A 22,160-nucleotide genomic window follows, 5' to 3' on the forward strand; every position below is an offset into this window, starting at 1 on the left:
TATTTACCTGGCACACAGGACTGCTTACCTGCATAACCCCTTCTCTGCAGTAAGTGAAGGTGAAGGTGTGGGAACTTTTCTTTCTTTGCTGGCAGTATTAACTCACAGTATGGGGAGGGACACTACAGGAAGATTTTGTTTTTCATCTCCATCATCAATAAATTACTAGGGTAGCTTTCAGGACTCTCAGAAGGTGCTTGCAACTTATGGCCCTTTGGCTGGCTACTCTCTGGATGGATGGACCAGTATGCATGATGCCCTCTTGCATAAGGCTGCAGTCCTTTTGCAGAGGGAAGAGCTGACTTTTTAAATCAAATATACAAGTTTCTCCTGTATCATAACCTCCTTCCCTTCCTGGGAAAGAATTTACAGTAGTAAACATTATTTAATGTCCCTACTGAGGTATTGGCAAATAAGAAAAAATAGCATTTACTCAGTGACTCAGAAATTAGCAGACCAGCCTTAGTCATTTTCTCTATCTCTCATTAATTAATCAGAAAATTTCTCAACATTTCTAAATAAGCCTGTTCTTTCCTTCTCTGCCCAGCAAAACTACAACCTTCATCTGGATGTGATGGTTAACCACATTTTTGTTGTATTTCAGCATTAGATGGAGAAAAACTAGATTTGCAGCTCAGAAAGAGTGTGAGGGGAAGAAAAAAATAAGACAGAAAGAAAGAGAGAAAGAGAAGAGGGAAAGGGGGAAAGAAAGAAAAGGTACTCCCCTTTCAGCCAAATGACTCAGACTAGTCATCTTCACAGCACAGAACCCAAATTATTTGCGAAATCCTCAGAAACATTGGTGATTCAGCCAGCTGCATGGAGGGTAGTCTTGTTCTCTGCTAAAACAACCTGATTTAACTCCCCCTGAGTACTAAGTCATCCACCATCTTGAAGTGCATAATTTTAAAAGTTCAATATCTATGAGAGCATGTCCAGCTTGCTTTCTCTTAAAGAAACCTTCCTTACCTTTTTGATCCTCTCCCTGGTTTTTGCCTTGCTCCAGAGACACAAGGCACAGAAGGCAATGGAACGTATTTCACCAGAAAATCTGGGCCATCTCCTTCGTTATAACAGAAACAAAACCACACTTGCTTTGATCTACCTATGTGTATTTAAAGAATTACCAGCAGAATATAAAACAAAGTGGAGAGGACTATTTGAGGTCTGGGTGTTCCAGATACTGTTTCTGAAGCTGCTATGGATTGCAGTGGGAGCACTGCACATTGAATGGCAAAGGAGAGCATCTCCCAGACCAGAGCTAACCCAGGGTAGTGCACAAATGAAAAGATGTTCACCTATGGAAGGCATATGCAAGTTGAACTGCATATGTTAAATTAAAGACATCTGCACTTTGGCAGAATTTGGACAATGACTCACTTTAATTATGTAAAAATTTCAAACGGGGCAAACTCCACTGTAGTGACTCACATTAGTGCTACCACATGATCTTCTGATAACTACATTAGTATATAACTCATGTCTCTGCTGCAGAGTTTCTACAGAGAGAATGACATATTACCTGACTAGCATTAAAAGGACTCCATGTTCCCAGCAATGACTGGTACATTAAGTAATGCTTCAGAAAGTAGCATATAGTACACTGTAGCATATAGTACACTGAGCTTTTTTTCCCTTGACACAAAACTGCAGTTCCTCTAATGACAATAATTCACCGTCATTCAAAAATCAATTTTCTGTTTGTGTTTTATTTCTTTAAATTTATAGAGTAGTGGGGAGAGATTCCAGAAGTAGAAACTTACATCATTTCCTTTTCCTAAGAAGAATTATGGTGCTGCAGACCTCCTAGGCTTCCAATCAAAGATGCTCCCACCCTGTCCTTATGTGAATGGCAAACAGACCCTCACCCCCCTCAAGCACAACCTTCCATGTAGGTCTGACTGGTAAAGGTACTGGGACATTTCTTGCATTTTGATTCACAGATATTCTTGGACTTTCCCCTGCAACCTCCTGCACTTTCCAAGTTGGTTTGGTTTGCTTGGTTCTGGTGTGGACTCTCAGAAAGAACTGATTATGCGCCTTACGTCAGACTAACAGGACTGATGACCTTGAAATGTCCGCTGTGAAGAAAAGCTATTCTGCATTATTTCCCTCAGATTTTTAAAAATAGCAAAACACTGTATTACTTACCTCAATGTTGTTAAGGAAAGGGGGGGTCTTTTGCAGAGTGGTATCGGGTTCCTTTTCTGAGCTCTCAGAGTTGCTGTTTGTATCCTGGAGTACCACTGCATTACATTCCTATTAAACATCTGAAAAAGGGATGTACCCTACAAGGCTTTCTAGTCACTGTTTTCAGGCTTACTGAACAAGCTAGCAGGACCCTTAAGTATCAAAGAGATATACAAAAGGCATTTTCACTACAAAAGGAATGTATTAATGAGACAAATAGAGCCTTTGTTAATGCCAGATGCTGACTATAGGTGTGAATGAGGAGTATGATGAATGGGATGATGAGGAAAAAGCAATCTTAATTGTGCAATTAGTTATGTTATGTTTGGGCAATGTTTTGCATAACAATTATAGGCTACTCATAGACTAGTGGTACAAAATTATTACAGTCTTCCAAAGGAGTTCAAAAGCTAGGAAAGCCATTGCACTTTTTGAGAAACTCCTTTAGAAGGCTAATGAGAAATGTAAATGATGTCAAGTGGCCTTTATAAGGCTTAAGGGTGCCATTGGGCTTGGATGGCAAGTGCAGTGTGCTTTCTCCAGCTGAGAGTGATAAGAAGTAGCAAGTGCAGAGGATGTCCCAAGGGAATGCTCTGAGCCACAGCACTGCTAAAAGGTAAAGGAGTGAAGTTTGGCTTCTGAGTGACAGAGCTGGTAGGAAATGCTTGAAGGTGTTGGGACCACTGTGTATGTAACAGGCTGGTTGAAAAAACAATGAACAAGAGGAGAGGAGTCACATTATGCTCCTGTTCCTTCCTAGCATTTACCAAAGAGAAAAAAAAGCATCTTGATTATTCTATACCCTCTCATTCCACCTTTGACTTTTTTCTATTTCAAAGTACAATTTAACTTTTTTTTCTAGGGGTTCACACAGAAGCTAAATTTAAAATTGGAATGCAGATTAAAGCTCACTGCTACAACTGTTCCTGGGGGTAGAGGTAAACTGCCCAGAATGTGATAACATGGGTGTTGAGTGATGATCTGCTCATAATCAACACATCCAAGCACACAGGAGTTCATTTCATCCTTGACCTCACCCCAGGGATCCATGCCAGTCACAGCTGATCCTGAGAGGTATAAGACATACTGCCCTGTTGGCTCCATGATTATTCATGGGTTATCAGTGCTGGGGAGCAGGAGAGATGCCCTCACACACCACTCAAAGGTGTTAAACTGACACACATCATAGCTTCCCCAGGTTCTCCTCCCAGAGAATAATGAACATGCTATCCAACAAGCCAAAATAATCCACTGACATTTGAATAGTAGGGTAATGAACACGAGGGGAAAGACTCAAGGTAAGACCTGTTCCTAAACCTTTACAAAGGATACCTTTAAGCCAGACTGTCCATTGCCTTTCAAACACAACACTAGAACAACCCTGGGAATGTTGTTTTTAAACAGCCTGTTCATCCCTTACTCAAATAAATACTAAGTGTACAGTGCTGCTAAGTCAAGCTGTTTAGCAAAGACATTTACTTCTGCACAGAAACTCAGCCCCCCTAGTGCAGGAGAGCACATCAGCATGCTGTGACCCAGCTCCCATCCCAAGCAGATGAAGAAGACATCAGGACCAAGAAACAGGGCAGAGAGCATTTATGCTGCACCCAACCAGTTTGTTGGTTTTAATGTTCGGACTGGAAGTGGGAATAGTTTATTAAAGGCTATTTTAGCCAGTGAAAGAAGAAAAAGGGTATCACGTGACTTTTCACCCTGGATACTGTTTGTAGAGAAGCCTTAAGTCACAGCTGGACTTCTACAAATTATTTATGATTGCAGAGTGATATTGAATATACAACTTGAGGGAAAATCACAGAGAGCAGGATTGTATGCACAGAGAACTAAGCTTCATGTTCAGTCACATCTCTTCCAACTGACTGCAAGCATCTCTACAGTCAATATCCAAGGCTCAAACACCCCTTGGAAATTCATTAGCAAGCACAGCAACAGCAGTCCTGAAAATAGTGTCTTTCCATTCAGTGCAATGAGACATGCCTCACTATATTATAAGTTCAAAGAGGGAAGGGCAATACTCTTCTAAACCTAGCTTCTCATGAACCTGAATCCAATCACACATTCCCTTTATGACAGCCATCTCTCTTGTTGCTGGTCTACAAAATCTACATTGTATCAGCACCACCTCAAAGGTCGGCTGTGCTATTTCAATAAATAGAGAAACCATGGTTTCCTTAAACCACTTGCATTCCTCTTCCTGCAGTCATTTTGCCTCTCTTCTATGGTCTTGCTTAGCCCACTTTCATATGAATGTCAGATTTTGCATTTGCTGTGTGCTGTCATCTAGACTCCCGCTGTAAAACAGTTTGTTTTTCCCCCAGTTGGTGCACCAGATTAGCATTCCCCCTCTCCCCCCTCCAGAACAGAATGTAATTAAAGATCATGGGAAAATAACACACACACTAGTCATAAAGTTAGAGAATTTCAGGTTTGGTTCTGCTTTCCAATTTTACATGCTCCACTTCACTTCTGTATATAAAGAGAAATATAAATGGCTTTGGTCACTGGATATCTATTAACTCCTTGTACATCAGATCCTGTAAGACAGAGATGACTTAAGATCCACAGCAGCTTATGAGAAAGGGCCTGTGCCTCACAGAATCACCCCCAAGACACCCAAAAGGAAGTGTTTTGCCCAAATGGTTCCCTCTTTGCTTACTGGGAAAGGGTTATGAAACATAGGCCAGAACTGTCTCCCTGTTCAGAGTGTTCAGGAAAAGGTTTCACCATCTAAGTGAATGTTTTCACCTGAGAAGCCTGCTAAGGAAGCCTGCCTGTTCACATTGGTAGCCTTGAAGCCAGAGAACCCCTTGGGTGAGCAAAGGCCAGTGCTGGTGGCACAGCTGGTTCAAAGTAGAGGATTGTTTCGTACATCCTCACCTCAGCAGAGGAACCTCCACCTCAGGGCTTTGGGTGCCAGAATGGAAACATCTAAGAGCTTATTGCCTGTGGCTGTAGGACTGAATGTCACCGGAAGAGAAAATACCTGCTTCTTAATAAAAAAAAAAAAAAAAGAAAGAAAAAAAAAAGCTTAAACTGGTTTTATAGCAGAGATGAAAATACCATCAAATAGCCATTCATCACCACAAGAGTAAGCAAGAAGCTACTGTTGATCTTCAGCGTCTCCTGAGAGGTTCTGGAAAGGAAAAAATCCTACCAGGTGATCTTGCGCTGTGAAGGCAGGTGGCAGTGGGGAGGCAACTCGGGATCTATATCCCAAGTTCTGCCACAGCTAAATCACATCATAATTTGTCTCCTTTTTCAAGAGGAGAGAAGGTAACTGAGGTCACTGAGAAAGATGATGTTTGTGCTGTGTCGTTTGACACAGTACCACACAGACAGAATTTATTACTTGCCCAACCTATACAACACTGTCATTGGTGGATTTCTAGGAAATAAACCCCAATATCATGGTGGTTAATATACCTCAAAATTCCTCCCTCTTCCTCAGATAGAGAAGAAAGTAGATGTTCACCTTTACAGTAATTATTTTTTATGAGAAGAAAGTAGATGTTCACCTTTACTGTAATTATTTTTTATGACAATTCTCTTCCATTAGTTTGAGGATCATAATGGAATAAATAGAAAAATGAGCTCCAGGCTGAGTATTCTGCATTGTAATCTAAATTAAACTAGTATTACAAATTTGTTTACATATCTCAGTTGAGCTATGCAGTTTCAAAAGTTACTTGCTGAATTTAAACATCTCTCCTGATGCTACATTACCCACTATGTGCAGTAAAATATATTCTAATGTAATACAACAAAACTGAAAAACCAATAAATGTTCCTATTTATTGAGAAATTGGACAAAAAATAGCTTATTGTCAGTTTTTAAAGACTGAAAATCAATAGATGATGAAAGGTTGTATTTTTTGTTACCATTAGACTGTTGACTCTAGCAATAAGTGAGATATGGATTATAACTGGGGGAGTAAAGAACTGGTGAGATATACAATTTGGAGCTTCTAGGGTTTTGTAGAAACTTAATTCCCAGTATTTGTGCAGCAGTGGCCATCTTGGCACTGCTGTTAATGGGCCCCAAGAGCACAGTTCCTCCATTTTGTTGACAAAGCCAGCTTTAAGTACCTTCCTGTCTTTACAAGCATTTCTAAATTAAGGGGACTCTTAATCAGACTTGCATCTGCTGAGGATCACAAGTAAAGGAAATCCAGCTTTCACATATATTCACATCCTGCCAATCAAAAAAACAATAAACCAAAAAAATCCTCTAACAACACCATGAAACCCCAGTTATTATACCCAGCTGCCTCTGACTCCCCCTGGGTGAGCCAAGGGGGGCTCCCCAGGTGTGGCCCCACATAACAGCAGCCACCACCCAACATCAGAGAGAAATCAAGTTAAATCAGGTCTTCAGCTTGCAAAAACCTTTAGCTCTCGTGCTAAAGTTCCTGAGTCTGCCATCCTCACACACGTAAGGTTTTCCACATCTGGGCCCTGAGCACGGAGGTCCCATTCCAGCCTGCCATCTACACATGGCTCAGTCTTACCCTAAGTACGTGGGCAGAGAAAGGTCTGAAAAACACAGATTTTTAGCACCTGTTTTCCCAGAGGAATTTATTCATGGGAGTCAGTTTAAAACCTGAATTTCTATACTTGCTCACCAAAAAGCGCACAGCCACACAGAGACTGGGAAGGCATTCTTGTCTCACGGAGCAAACACAGCAATATGGAATACTAAAAAAATATGTAGTGATAAAAAACACTGAGCTAAACATAAGTGCTGCACCCAAGGTCCTTAAATAGTGATCCATGCCAACATTTTTCCAAGTGAACCAGTAGGCATGACCATTACATATAAACCCAAATATAGATGTTCTACCCCGACTATATTTCTAAACTCTGGAACAGAGTCTGAAAGGATGCCAATTACAATAGGGAGTTAGGGCTCCTTTTAGGATTCATATTCTCTTCGTATGTTTCATAATCATACAGCAGCTCAGATCTTGCTAGATGGGGGTAATGCAGAAAATGCCCATACTGCCTTCAGATCCACAAATGTTCTTCTCTGGAAAAGTGGGCAGTGACCACTGGGCCTCAATGTGATGGAGAACTAGTAAACCCAGCTGACCTGCTTCTGCAGTATCTGAATTACAAATTCAGAGATGTGTGCAGTTAAAAGTCTACAGAAAGAAAATTCCCCAAGACCTGGAAGCAGCAGACAGTGTGCAGAAATGGCCATCCTACTGCTGGCCCCAGTCCTGTGTTTCCCTGACATAAAACGTTTGCTTCAAACCAAGGATAGCACAGAAAGAACTAATTTTCATATCATGGTTTCCTTCTGTTTTCCCAGGTAGGAAGCTATTTCTAAAAAAGGGCTGTTACCACGTCTGCATAATCACATACCAAAAAAAGATTAATGTTGCTCCTGTAAGCTTTTGCTTAAGTATACCATGGAAAATAACTTTGATGAAATAATTTGCCCAGAGCACTGCTTGTCTGGAAGATTTCTATAATTTAACCGCAGTTCTGTAAATAATTTGGTGATAGACAGGCCATCAGCATAATTTGGTGCTAGACCCATGCAATGTTAAGGAAATGGCCAGCAGGCCAAAATTAAATCAACTGGGACCTAGTATGTACAATGCACATTAAAAACCAGTCCAAATCTATTAATTTTTTGAATATTCTTATTCATTTTAAAGGAAGATACTGATTTTTGCATTGGGAATTAACACAAAGAAATGTCATGCTTCTTCCCTGAGAGGAAAAGATCACCCACGCAGTGTTAATCCTGCAGATCTCCATGAAGATGTACAATATTTTTGCACTGTAACATCCCAAACTACAGCATTTTGTACCACTTTTGGACTTATCAGTAACTTTCACCAAAGTATCTCAGTTCTCCTGTGCTGATAACCTGTAAAACAGCAAAAGCCATTGCCCTGATTTTTACTCAAGCCGTAACCAGGTCTGCAAGATAAGAGGTACAAAATTGTATGCATGGTACATTGCACCTTTAATCATCTACCTACCTGAAATACTTAAGCAAGTAGTTAGACATCTAAATGGTTCAACTACAGGCTTAAAATAAATGAGTTTTGTAGTACATGACTGTGTCCACATAATTTGAAAACTGGCATTCACATCCCATCTCAAGTAAAGTATCATTTCAGCTACAGGCAGATCAGAAACCTAAAGTCAGTATTAGAGCCACGAACACGTCTAAGATTTAGTATTTCAGCTGAGAAGAGGGGAGAACAAATGACTGCAGGATGCTTCCCACTGCACTGTTTCATTTCTGGACAAACATTCTGCCATTAGAAATGTCCACAATTAGCACTGCTTTCCTTTTTCCACATCATCATAATGTAAATGGAGACACATTCTGGAAACCCTCAATGATTTTACCAAATGAGAAGGAGATGGTTGGCAAAATAATATCCTAAACAAAGGCAACAAAGCCATCCCTCTCAGCTCTACTGAAAAAGGCCTCAAGAAGCAGACACATTAATACTTCTTTTTAACTGAAAATACAGAGAAGGAGGTGAAGTAGATGGGTTAAAAGCCAGCAAAAAGTAGTATAAAAAAGCCCACCAGGTATTGTTGCAAGAACCTCTAGATAAGCATCTTAAATCAGAGTAAATTACACACCTCATGCTGGTGACTCGGTCATGGGAAATTATGAAGCTACGTGATGTCTCATTTGTTGTGCTGAAAACAAATGTAAATAAATTACTGAGAGAATCTCATTTACATTTAGAAATTCATCCCGATGCATGACATGACTGCTGATGTTTTTTTAAATGACACTTTGAGAAGGAGTGCCACTATTAAAATCAGATTGTAGCCACCTCGGCAAGAGCCTGTGCAAGTGTGCGCGTGTCTGTGCACGAGTGTGCAACGGCAGATGTTCTAGAGAGATCTTTCAGCTCTTTGGAAAAAAGGCTTTCTTTTACTGCTGCACAACCAAAATGGTGGTGCTAGGAGACAAAACCATTGATACATGCTCTTCTGTGTATTCTCCCCTCTCCAGAGGGGGAAGCAGAAAAGACGCCGTTATGGATTAGCTGCTGCCACTACAACAGAAAGTGCAAATACTAAAATGGTGGGAACAGAAAATAGTGTGGCACATCCCTCCATCATCAAGTGTAGTAAAACTTCCCCTTAAATACACACACAAAAAGCCTTTCACTAAAGCTTTTATCTCCCCCCTCCACATCTCACATTTTAAGCTGTCACTAAAAAAATTGAGAAGGATATCCAGGAAGCCATAAGATGGAGAGCAAGTTGAACTGCTGTTAGCTAAGCAGCACACATTCAGGCAAATATCCAAATGCTTTAGGAGCTGTCATTCTCCATCCCGCGTGGGAAGGCTGCGAAGAGACGGACTTGCTCGTATCATGATTGCTCTTATTATTACAGCAGTGAAAACACTGCATACTAATGGATGTGTTTTCAGAAAAAAAGACTGTTAGATGGCTTTTTCGACTCTGTGCCTGGCTGTCTGGGCTTCAGTATCTGATATATCCTATCCCTTTCTTTGCTTCCAAAACAGAACTCTAAAAAAAGTTTGTAACACGAGGGCAAATAAAACATATTTCCAAATGGGGACATGACAGTGTTCTACAACCCCACATACGGCAGCATATTTACATAAGCCTGCATAGGTCAAAGAGTTTATTTGTTAAGGGACAAATAAGCAGGCCATGAAATAATTATTTTTCATTGTGCCCTGCCAAACCTACCCAGCCAAAGGCTAAATTGAGCTGCTATTGTGATTATTTGAACTGTGGAGCCAAAAGTCTTCACTGCAAAGCATCCCAGCTGTCCTAAATTTTATTCTGATGGCTAGTTTTCACACTAGCTTGAAACTTGCCAAAAATGCTCCACAAAACAGGCAGGCGGAAGGCTTGCTTTATCCAGACCTACATCAATTCCTGATTTAGAGCTGTTCTGAGAACTTGATTATTAACAAATCACTTCCCAAAATTGTTATGACAAGATTCACATATGCAAATGGCAAGCTGCTCATATGTACACAGCTAGCAAAAGAAATTAATACAAAGGTTCCCAGATTTATTTATGGTTATTTCCTATTCTGCTTTACTGCAAATTAGCCACTAAAATATTAAAAGAAAGGAGAGAGATCCAGCTGCAGCATCACAGCTTTGACATATGGTGACATGGGAACACCCAGGCCATAACAGCTCAACATGCTTCTGCCTTCACCCACCTCCCTGGGGAAAAGGATCTACCAGTGCCTTCTGGCACCACAGGAAGCAAAACCACCATGGCAGCTCTCAAGCTACAGGTTTGGCCAACACACCAAGGAGCAGGTAGGATTACCCTGAAAACAGCTCAGATGACAGGCTTGGGAGGGTATTTCATATTTTAAACAAGGTTGACAGTGGAGGAGGGGGAACAACAAACAGAATATTTTTTTTAAACCTCATGCTTCAAAGCTTAAATTAATCCCTAATAATGAAAGATTAGGATGAGAACGTGTAGAGAGAAGATTATCCCAAGTCTGCCCATTGTGAGGCTCTTAAAACTGTACTTGAGGTGCCTGGGGTTGGTCATTGCTAGAGACAGAGCAGGAGGATCTTGGGAACGATTGATTTCGTACTCTCTTCATTTTGTCTTAAATAACTAAGATACAAACAAAAGACAAAGAGGCTAATTGTTTTGAAGGCAGCAGACTTATAAATAAATGAAATGCCCATCACTTGGTATCAGGCTGTACATACCACAACCCTGACCAGACAAGTGCACCTTGCTGCAGCCGCCCTCCTTTTCCTCCACACCTCCTCCTATTCTTCATCCTGTTTGTAATTTCACTGTAATATCCTCAGGGCAGCAACCACTCCACATTCACACATGAATTAGAACAACACCTCTCACAATGGCATACCAGTCCTGATTGGACCTGGACTGCTCCTGGGAATGCTGCTGGGAACGGTACTATAAAAAGAGCTCATAAATGTATAGAGTTCAGCACAGTAACACACACACACACCCCCCTACCTTTTAACAAAGTTAACATCACCAGACTGTTAACTCTGTTTCCACATAAAACTGCAGATTGTTTAATCCATTTCTAAGCTCCTAGGTGGCTGCAGGATGTGCAGCTCACATTCAGCAGACCTCCACCACCAGGACACTCCGTGCAATGGACCCCTGCACTTACTGCTCAGTACAATGACAGAAATGCTACAAGATCGTGTTATAGAGGTCAAGGCTTAAGGTTGAATGCTGCTAGGATTTGCATGGAAGCTCATCCAATGATGAGCTAGGGACATTCAGGATGGGCAACCAAAGGAAGCCTCAAACGGTGTCAGCCACATCAGCCCTGTGCAACCATTACAGAACAAACCTGATTAGCCCAAATTCCCTTCTGATTTCCTGCCTTCCTTGGGAGAGGCTTTTGACCTTTGAGCTAATGTTTTAATATATTCTGGAATTTCAAATTTTGTACATAATAAACTAGTTATTTTCAGGTACTTCAGATATAAATAACTCCAATACAAAATTCTAACTTGCTCTGGTACTCAGTCATGCTATTTTTAACTGAAAATATAACAAATAGATTTGAAAATCTTTAGAAACATATTTCCATTTTCCAATAATTCTGACATATTAATTATTTTGTTGGACATTTTCCTGAAGTACTGACTGGCCAGTATGCTTCACAAAGAGCAAAGAAAAAGGAAAGGAATGGGTAGGGGTAAGGTGGCAAATCAATAAGTAAATTGAGTGCATGTATAAATTCAGGCACCTGAGCCCCCTTTAAAGTCAGGTTCCATGTTGTAGCCACTCTTTCCAATAGTTAATATCTAGAAAAAATGGAAAAATAGCCAAAAGGTAAAACATATTAAAAATCTTAATTAGAATAGAATGGACACTTTGTCAGGCCTGTATTCTGCATTGATAGGGTACCAGAAATTGATCTTAAAAATTTATCATATAGATTAAAGCTGTTAGCAACTGCATTCATCTCTTTGAAAATAAAATAACTTTTTTTAAAGTACAAATTATTTTTTGTTGACTGCCAAACAGCAGATCTCTTTTATTTGCCTAAAAACTCTACACAATCAAATTGTGTGTAAAATCCAAGATCATAATTCCTCTTTCTCTGGCTCCTGAGGGGATGGCAACACTACAGGACCCTTTTTGTGCTTTTCTATGTAACTTTGCACTCAATGCAAGTTTTGTCCATGGCATAAATGTGGAGATTTTCTGTCTCACAGAGATGTGGCCCTCACTGCTCGACATTCTCAGACTGAGCACTTCAGCTTTTCCATGAACGGCCTGCAACTTGTGACTTGACTCTTGTTCTTTTGCCTGGGGTGCCCACGGCTCTAACCAAAGCAAGCTCTGTCCAGTGTCACACTTCCATGTCACACTTCTGAAGCAAAGATCTCTCAGGAATGATCTTTTCACTTCTACAAAGATAGTAAGAGACCGAGGTCTACATGGAAGAGGCTGCTGACAACCCCACACACACTCAGTCATAGCCAGATATGTGACAAAGTCCAATTAAATCCTATTAGGGAATAATACAAATGACAGAGCTTAAAGAATACAGTTAGCTCCTAATTAGACAGCCCATAAATCTCTTCAGAACCTTCAAAACTTACAACCAGAACAACAATCTCAAGACCTTTCAATGAGTTTCATTTTAACAAACCTATTGTCCACTGAACCAACAACTCTGTTGCTTACAGACAAGATATTTAATCAACTTAAACACTATTAAAAGATGATAGTGCACTGAGCTTTCCTGAAATTGTGTAACATTTGCATGGTATAACACATACTCTTACTTGTTCACTGCAGTCTGATTCAAAGTGCTATAAATATGTTTGCCCTTTCTGCTAAGCCCGCCTAAGGGATTAGCAACCCCCCAAAAGTTCAGTTGAATATTAACTGCATTAACTTTGCAGACTGTAACATACTGTTACACTCAAACAGCCTACGGTGTGGTATGGATGACTTGCTTAATAAAAAATGTTTTCTTGCAAAGCCCGATTGCTCGAAAAAAGAATCTGCTCTGTCAAAGGGGGTGACCTCTTCCATTTAACTTCATAAAGCAAACAAACAAAAGGGAGAACTTTACAGGGATGTCCAGAGAAATGTTTATCATTTCGTCTGTCAAACCAGATGGACTTCCCTTGGCAACACAGCACCAGCTCCACTCTACGTTAGAAATTAAGTCACTTCACCATGAAAAAAACCTGTGAAATACAGCAGCAAAAGTGTCATCTACTGTAGTAATGTGAACTCAGAAACTGTAAAAGAAGTATGTTTGCTTACTTATTTTGCAAAGTAAGAAGTGCTTTTGCATGTCAAACTCCCATTAAAAACTCATGTGCTGGAAGACTCCTCAGCACAAAGTTCTATAGCAGTGAAGACTAATAAAAAGAAGAGGAAATATTTAAAAGTTGGAAGAGGGAGAGTTGATAGGAGTGTGAAAGGGAGCTGACTTGATAGCTAGTGACAAAAGTCAAGGAAGAGCAGATTCTTGAACCTCCCAAGCAAAAAGCTCCCAGGCAGAGGCAGGGGTTGACTGGCAGTATCTGATCAAAAGATGAAGAAAGGGAAAGAGAAAGAAGAAAATTAGAAAGGCTGGGAGAAGTTTCTTAAGGTTAAGAGGTAAAAAGTATTCAACAGCTTGCTAAAATACTTTTAAAGACGAAAAAAGCCTCCTTCATTACAACCGCAGTAATAAAAAATGTAGAACCTGTCTATTATGGGATGAAAACAAAAATTACATAAGATGGGGTTTTTTCTTTATAAAAATATGCACAACAAAAGCATTCTCTATGCTGCTGTGGGAACACATAAAAATACTCAAAAGACCTTGATCCTGAACACTGCAATGAAACCTTTCTCATTTGGTCTTCAAGATCACGTCTGTATCAATTTGTAAAAACACACTCTCCCATACAAGGGACTTGGGTGTAACAGAAAATAAATCCAAACTTTGAGAATTAGAAACCATATTTCTTCATAATGCTGGACATTTACTTGCTTCTGCCATTCACCATCACCATTATGTTGTCTAGAAATGGAGACCAACAATAGATGTAGGTAATTACACAAGAACTTAAACTGCAGAGAGCTTCAGACCACAGCATTAAACTGGAATTAAAGCTTTAGAGGAAAAGAGAAATGTTTCACTCCCTGCAATCACCTCCCTCCCTCAAACACACACTGCACACCTGCTACCCACCAGCCAGATGGAACTGAATTCTCCCGAATCAGATCTTGGATTTTTAAGCTCAGCTCAAGTTCAATTGGATTTCAAGACATGAAAATATATTATCATTTCACATTCAAAAAATTACACCAGTGTCCAGGAACTCCTAGTTTCAGTGCTGCTTGCACAATTAGATATGTATTGAAGTGGGATTATTCTTTCAAATGTCTTAATAGAAATAAGTAAAATGCAGCTTTGCATCAACATTTAATTTAATTACACATGCTCACTTAATACATGAAAACCAGAAAAAAATCTTATTTTAAATCATCAGTTTGTTAAGTGAGATTGGGAATTTAGCTAATTTGCAGTAACCAATAGTGTTTTTTTAAAAGTCCACAAAAGCAATTTAGCAGCCCAAACTCACTTAAACATTGTAGCAACTGGCCCTTAATGCACAGGTATCATAAAATATTAACACAAGTTAAGAAAACACAGGGAAGCATTATATTCCTAGAGAATTTGCTAAGCTTGCATAATGTAACATATGTTGTCTATAAAGTTTCTTCAGTTTAGAGATCTCTACCCTGTTCTCCAGAAGAAGGTCGCGTTTTTCCACCCTCTATTCCAGCAGCACAGCTCCACCAAGTCCCTGTTGCCTGCACTTCAGTGGAGTGCCAGCAACTGCCAAAGTCACATTTTTAACTGGGCTTGGTCTTTCCCCACCTTTTCCTTCAGCCTGGAAACCAGCTTGAGACATGCAGAGGATACCAAGTCACCGGTCACCAGCGAGCTGGGGTCTCCGCAGGGGCTGTGGGCATCGGGAGCTGCTGCTGGTGGTGTTCGGCCAGAGCCGCGCCTGGCAGGTGCCAAGGCGCAGGAATGCGAGTCCTGCCCGCTTGGCCAGCCTTGGACTGACCTTTAGTCGTAACTGGGAACAGGAGTTTTGTTAGTGAACACAGAGTTCTGGTCTACACATTTTTAAATTGATTCTTTTATTGATGTGAAGTGCCCAGGTGCCCTCATGACAGTCACTAATATAGATTTCGAAAATAAAATTAATTAAGGGCCAGTCTGGACCACCTTTACTGTCACCATGTAGTACCCTTTTCTACAAGTAACAATGCTATCAACCAGCGAGCACGAGTGGAGTGTTTGAGGAGTATTTCATTACATCCCAAAACACCTGACCATGGAGGTCAAGATCACTGTCACCTATCTATGCGCGCACGCACACACACACGCACACACACACACACACACACACACTCCTCTCCTACCTTCCAAAAGGGGAACCGAAGCACAGAAAACTTAACTGGCCAAAAGCAGTGTCAGAGCCGCGCTGCTCCGCGCTCCATCCATCCGGAGCACAGCACAGGGAGCGTGGCACGGGCAGAGCCTGAGCGGGAGCAGAGCAGCCTGGCATGCAGGCTAATCTGAATTACACTCATCCAGCCCTCCAAATGGTTCCTCATTAGCTGCGGGTTAATGGAGTCCCAATGAGTAGTGTTATTTTCATCCCCTGCCTACTGAATACAAAATTCATTTGCAAATATCCTGTAAAATACTGCAAAGCAAGCCAAAGAGATATGACAACATAAGAGGCATACTATTTATGGAATGCACTTACCGTCATTTAGAAAAGGAAGCTGACATGAGCAATAGCCTAAATTTAGCAACACATTTAGTTTTTATTCACTAGTCACAATGACAACATTTCAGAAGGCTACCGCACACCTTGTGCGCCGAAAGGTTCCACTGAAATCAAGACAGACTTTGATCTGAAAGGAATTCGGGATCAGCTCCTTAATGAATACAACACTGAGTTAAATTAAGGCAATCACCATCTTGACTTTCTATTCCAAGTAGATATAAAATTACATTGATTGCAGGAAATGGTGGCATTCAAACAATATTGCAATGGCCAAAGCCTGAAAGCTAAATTCATTGTCAAGCTAAACTAGGCTTTCAGAGGGCACTATTTGATTTGAGGCAAAAAAGCATCTGCAAACCACATATTTTCAATTAATAGTGTAAAAAGCACAGAGTAAGAAATGAAAAACACAGGTCAATATGCCACATGCCACTCAAAGAAGCAGAGTCCCTGCATGAAGATACTGTGCATATACATAAACATGTATGCATGTGTGTATATACATACATATATATATATTTATATATATGTGTGTGTGTGAGTGCATGTATGTGCTTTTGGCTTTTTTACGTCTTTTTTTAAGGCAGCCTGTACTACAAAGGCCAAATTTGAGATCCAGAAAGGCACAATGCATCTCTAAACAGCCTGACAATGCTCTTTTTCCCACACTATCTTTACTTCAGAAGTAATTTCAAATCAACAGCACACAAAGTTAAACCTAGTTCTTTTGAAACCTCAGAAAAAGAATTAATTCGAACCCTTACCTTTGGCACCTTAAAGACTTTTGGCCATGACTTACCTGTATAAATAGAAAGAACTAATTTACTACAGAAATGCCCATGGGCAAACATGTTCTGGCTAATGAAGTGTTCAGCTTTTGCATGATTAACCAGCTGGTGGGGGTGGTGTAAAAATCACAGGGCATAAAATAATAAGAAAAATTGATTAGCAGCTCTCTTTTAAAGCACTCTATGAAAAATTTCCTTATTTTTGCTGAGCAGTTTGGAAAGTGACTGTACAGAAAGATGAACTTAAATGACTTACCAAGGAGTCAGGCAGAGACTGCACCAGGCACTCACTCCTCCAAGACCTGCATCGCAGAGAGGTTCAAGTGAAAAGCAAGATACCAACCAGCACCATGGCTGGGTTACTTATACAACAGGTCCTGCCACGAGTCATAAGGGTCATTTTCTACTATATTGCAAAAGACATTATATAAAGTTAAAACCATGATTATGCCTTGACTCAGTTCAGTTTCTACCCCAACGCTCTACACTTGAACACCTGAGCTGGCTACAGCTATTCCCGTGAGCCAATTTAAGAAATGCCTCCATAGGAGCCCCAGGATTCACATGCTACTTAGAAATAGTGCACATATTTAGGTGATGCCACATAAAAAAGGTGGGGGACATGTACTAGGGACAAAAATCCTCTTGCCCTTCCCACCCTGTACAAGGGGTTCCTTACAAGCTCACATGCTCTGCCCTCAAAATAGGACCTAATTAGTGTACAAATATTTGGTGGACAGGTCACGAAAATAAATTTATCATTAACTCTCCCCTAAACCAAGGCAGGTTATCCTGGAGCAGTTTCACTTCATACACATTTGCTCTTGGGTAACCCTTCAGCTCAGGTACAATTGGCACATAACAGTTTCTTTGAGAAGAAAACCCACATACTTTTATGGCACCGAATTACTGAAGAAACATGAAAAAGCTGCTCACATAAAACATGCGTACCAGGAATAAAAAATAAAAGCAAAAATTTAAGTTACAGATAATTTGCAATAGGCCATTGTAATACTCACAGTCCCTCTTTAAGGTCATTACTTCTATGGAAAATGCATGTTTTACACCTATTTATGGACTTTCAAAGACCGGTTTACAGCTATGTACCATGGGAGACGCAGGCAAAGAATTTGCATCTCAGGGATTTGCAATGTGTTCCAGCCCTGGGGATGCAAGCATAACTGCAATGCTGGGACTTCATGAGCTGGGAACCTACATTAACTCCCTCTGGCAATTCACAAGCTGTCCCCTTATATCCACAGCTGATTTCTAACCATAACCAGATACTGCCTTCTCAACAGTCCTCTCCTGTGGTCTGTGATGGTATTTGACATACCTTCATAAGCCCAGTTACCAGGATATTAATTCAATTCTTAGATCATTCTGGTTTACCGTGCATGCTATGGCTCAAAGTACTCAGTCATACCATGGGATCCTTAGTGAGGAGCAATAATTTTACCTGAAGTAAGAATTATTTTTTACAAGAAGAATCAAGCAGAACTCTGAAGCCCATTTTCTTTCCATTCATGACTCCTGTATTTACTTTAATTACCATTTCCTGAAGAAGATTGTATAATTTTAAATGCACTCAAAGAAAGACTTTTCTGTGCAGTTTCCCTATAGGAATCAGGCAGGTTATCCTGAGAACAAATCACTTCACATGTACACCAAACATTCACACTGAAGAACTGGTCAGGCCCATGAAGGTTAGATAACTCTACAAATATTCCATAGAGGTCTTTTTTTACTTATCGGTACATCTGAGAAATCTTCTCACTAACTTCATGGTCAGTCAAGACATCTAATATCAAAGAGGCTTTTGCCCATTTTCAAGGCATCGCTGGATCATTGGATCCTTATACACTTGCATAGATCTTTCCTTCAAGCCCTCTGTAACTTTTTGGAAACATATTAACACTTAAGAAAGTGGGCATAGAACAGACATGAGCAAACCGAAATAGAGGAAAACTGAAAACACTGGCATTTCTCTCAGTACATCAGTTATGAAAGTGCTATTTCCAGATAGAATTCACTGTAAAAAGAGAAATTTCTAGTTAAGCAAGAAGTTGCATTAAATTCCACTTAAGTCTAATTTCTCTGGTCATATTTGAATCATGAGCCATTTCTAAAATGTCGCATATTTCTAACTCTGATGAACTGGGACCCTGACAACACCAGAGCTTGTAAGCTGTGTTTGAAGTTATTTTCAAACATGGTAACAGCCTAATATGGTTACAACACAATTTATTAATTGCAGCTAAGAAATTATGCTGTGCAGTATCTAAGTAACATCATAATTTTAGCTAGCCTACTTGTTTCAAAAGTAAAAAAATTTTTAAAGCCTGTTTGCTACAGAAAGTGAATGCTTGTTAAAACTGTACTTCTCAAAGGAATTCAAAAACACAGATATGAGGCACAGTGGTTCACAAAAGGCAAAATCTAATTCTTCAGACCTGTGCATCATACTTCAAAAGCTTTATATAATTATCTGTTTGTTTACTTTTGAGCAATTGCTTTGGAAGAACCCCCCAGTGAGTGATGCTGTGTGCCCTGCAGAGGGGTCAAGCACAACATACAGGCTGCACACTGCAGGTTTGCTTTCAAAGAACAAGCATACACGAAGGTATTCCAGTGCCTAACTCCACTTACAGCCACTCTCAGTGAAATTGATAGAGTAAGTGCCTCTGAGGACATGATCCTTTGACATCAATGTGGATTCCTCAAATGGATCCAGGTCCATGCTTTTATGGACACCAAAACAGCAAAAAGTGAAAATCATTCTGCTTTGTGACTTCTTTATTCTCTTCTGTATTGGAGTTTCTCTAAGACCATGGTTCCTGGTAGAGGACACAACAGCCAAACAGGCTGGTCTAATTAACCAGAGTTTTTCATACATACAATTAGGAACAACATGAGCATTAGGCAATCAATAGGACACCTTATGCCACTACTGCTTAAGTCTGCTTTGACTACTTCTGGTTCAGCTGTACCCTTGAAGCATATTTGGAGGGTTCTTCCTGACACCCTCCCACGCAGCATCAATTTTTAGCAACAATAACCTTTCTCATTACACTAGAAATTGATAAGCAACACTGTTAACCTATGTGATGCAGCTAAAAGTCAGATGTAAGGTGCCAAAAGGATTTTTTTTTTATTTTGGTAAATTATTTTGATCATTTCTAATGTGATGATACACTTGACCAGTTAGTAACATAGCATGATACTCACCACACTGCAAACAAGTTCAATACAGACTTGTTTAACTTACACATCCCACTCAGGAGCAAGGGGAGCCATGCTCCACCATTCACTGTACACTCAGCAATTCATTTCCAAATTCATATGAAATAACAATGCAATCATTTTTTCAAAAGTTATTTAAAACTCTTTCTGAATAACTTAAGGACAGCTGGCAAGAAAGTAATATGCCTTAAGTACAGATAAAAACAGAAAACCTGTAAAGCATCTTTTCCAATAGGGAGGTTCAACTGCAAAAATTACTTCTTGGAATTTCTCCTTTGGGTGCCAGTTCAGATCTTGCTCCAAATGACCACTAACAATCAATCCCACTGACTTTGAAATAACCCACAACTACTCAATAACAGCTGTTTGCTAATTAGGTGCATGCAACCCCCTCACAAAACATCACATTCTCATACTCTTATTTTTTAAAATGCACTTTTGTTCCAGTGTCCTGAAACTAACTGTACAAACATAAAGAACTCAGATGCCCTCTCAACCCCCACTGGAAGTGACAAGTGAGTCCTTCTAAAATTGCAGACACATACTGTCAAGTGCAGGTGTTTGTAAACAAGTTTGGAAATGTTTCTAATTATAAACCATAGGAGTTAAAATTAGAAGTCCAATCCACTAGCCTTAAAAAAAAAACTTCCAAAAGTGTTCATCTAAATGAGAGCAACCAGTGATGTTTCATTTAGTAACAAGAGCAGAATTTCTGTGCCAAACAGCACACTGCTCTTTATCAAACTTTCCACTATGAGTTACATTTCTTTTTAAAAAAAAAGGATTTGATAAGAATTTTAATTTGCTGTCATACTATGATACTGTATATGTGAAAGTACAATCTAAAAATACCCTATTCACAGGTCTCCCGCGTTTCACATAATTATAAAGAGGGAAAAGAAATGTTCCCAAATCTTCTGAATCTGTCTTGGCTGACAACATCAAAGTTCAGCTTTTATGGGGAGCTTCCCACGCTGACCTTCTGAGAACTCAAACCAAACTCTGCTTGAGGGAGCCTTACTCTTTTGGATGAAGTTCTCCTCAATAACCTCAAAGCTCGGCTTGCCTGGCACAAAACTGCTGAGAGAGGAAACTCGGAGGGGCAATCCCAGAGCTCTGGATGATGGAGATCTCGGCTGCCACTGAACTTGAGGTGTCTCAGACCTGTCTTCACTACTCTGACACAGAGGTCAGAAATGCAGCTCTAAGGAGCCACATGCTTTGGCCAACACTTCAGACAGACGCTGAGAAAAGGCAAATCCTGCAGCCCTCATACACCATTTACAGTGCACTATGACAAGATAGTGCAGGCACGAAAATGGACTTTACCTTTGCAGGAGTTTAGGGAGAAAGCCAAGCTAAGGGGAGAGGGAGCTCTTTTAAGGGGAAAAAAGATACAAGTGAGCAAACATGAAACAATTGCAGAGAGGCTCAACTATGGCCTTGATTCAAGAACAGGGTAGTCTCCTGTTGCACTGTCCTGAAGAAAATGGAAAGGAACGTGGATTAAACAGTGAGGACCTGCTCCAGGAACAAGGTGGGACTGGCCCTGCCCAGCAGATATCCCTCTGTTCCCCACCTACAGCACACACAGGCACTGCAAGGGGCAGGGAAACAACAGCTCTTCGTCCCCTGCACAGCCAGCCTCCTCCTCCTACTCCTCTGGGAATGCTACAAGACAGAGGAAAAGCCCAAATCCATCCTCCTCAAGAACCAGGATGGAAAGTAAGTTGCCCATGTCTCATCACAGTCAGGGAGCTATTTCACATAATAACCACTACCCAACCTTTCCTTTTCTTTCCCTTCCTTTTCTTTTTAGCCTTTGCTCTGTAAAAATAATAGCCTAAAAATAATATTTTTCTGGAGAGCCTTTTGAAATTCACTGCATTCAACAAACATGACCATACCAGTTCAGTACTGTACAATCATGTACCCAGCAAGTGCAGTGCTTTCAAAGCAGGAGTCCTGCAGGTGGCACTTCCTTTGCTGCAAGTCATAATACTATAAAATAATGGAATCGGTCAGGTTGGTAGGGACCTTAATGGTTATCTAGTGCTGATGGGCAGAGACAGCTTCCACTACACCAGGTTGCTCTAAGCACCATCCA

At 40.3% G+C, this 22,160-nt stretch overlaps 1 protein-coding gene across 11 annotated transcripts in view; it reads right to left on the minus strand.

Moving 5' to 3' along the window:
• The window catches only part of ESRRG (estrogen related receptor gamma), a 392,291-nt gene that overhangs the window by 321,833 nt on the left and 48,298 nt on the right, over nucleotides 1–22,160 (minus strand). For 3 of the 11 annotated variants that reach the window (XM_077175926.1, XM_077175925.1, XM_077175919.1), the window contains exon 2: nucleotides 17,067–17,112. The exons of 7 other annotated variants lie outside the window; for them this stretch is intronic. The gene's annotated coding sequence lies outside the window, so the exon portion shown is untranslated. Of the gene's footprint in view, nucleotides 1–16,786; nucleotides 16,822–17,066; nucleotides 17,113–22,160 lie in introns of all 11 variants that reach the window. One more of the 11 variants, XM_077175927.1, reaches the window with a different exon arrangement.

The sequence above is a fragment of the Agelaius phoeniceus genome, chromosome 3 (assembly GCF_051311805.1).
Source record: "Agelaius phoeniceus isolate bAgePho1 chromosome 3, bAgePho1.hap1, whole genome shotgun sequence".
NCBI classification, from domain to species: domain Eukaryota; kingdom Metazoa; phylum Chordata; class Aves; order Passeriformes; family Icteridae; genus Agelaius; species Agelaius phoeniceus.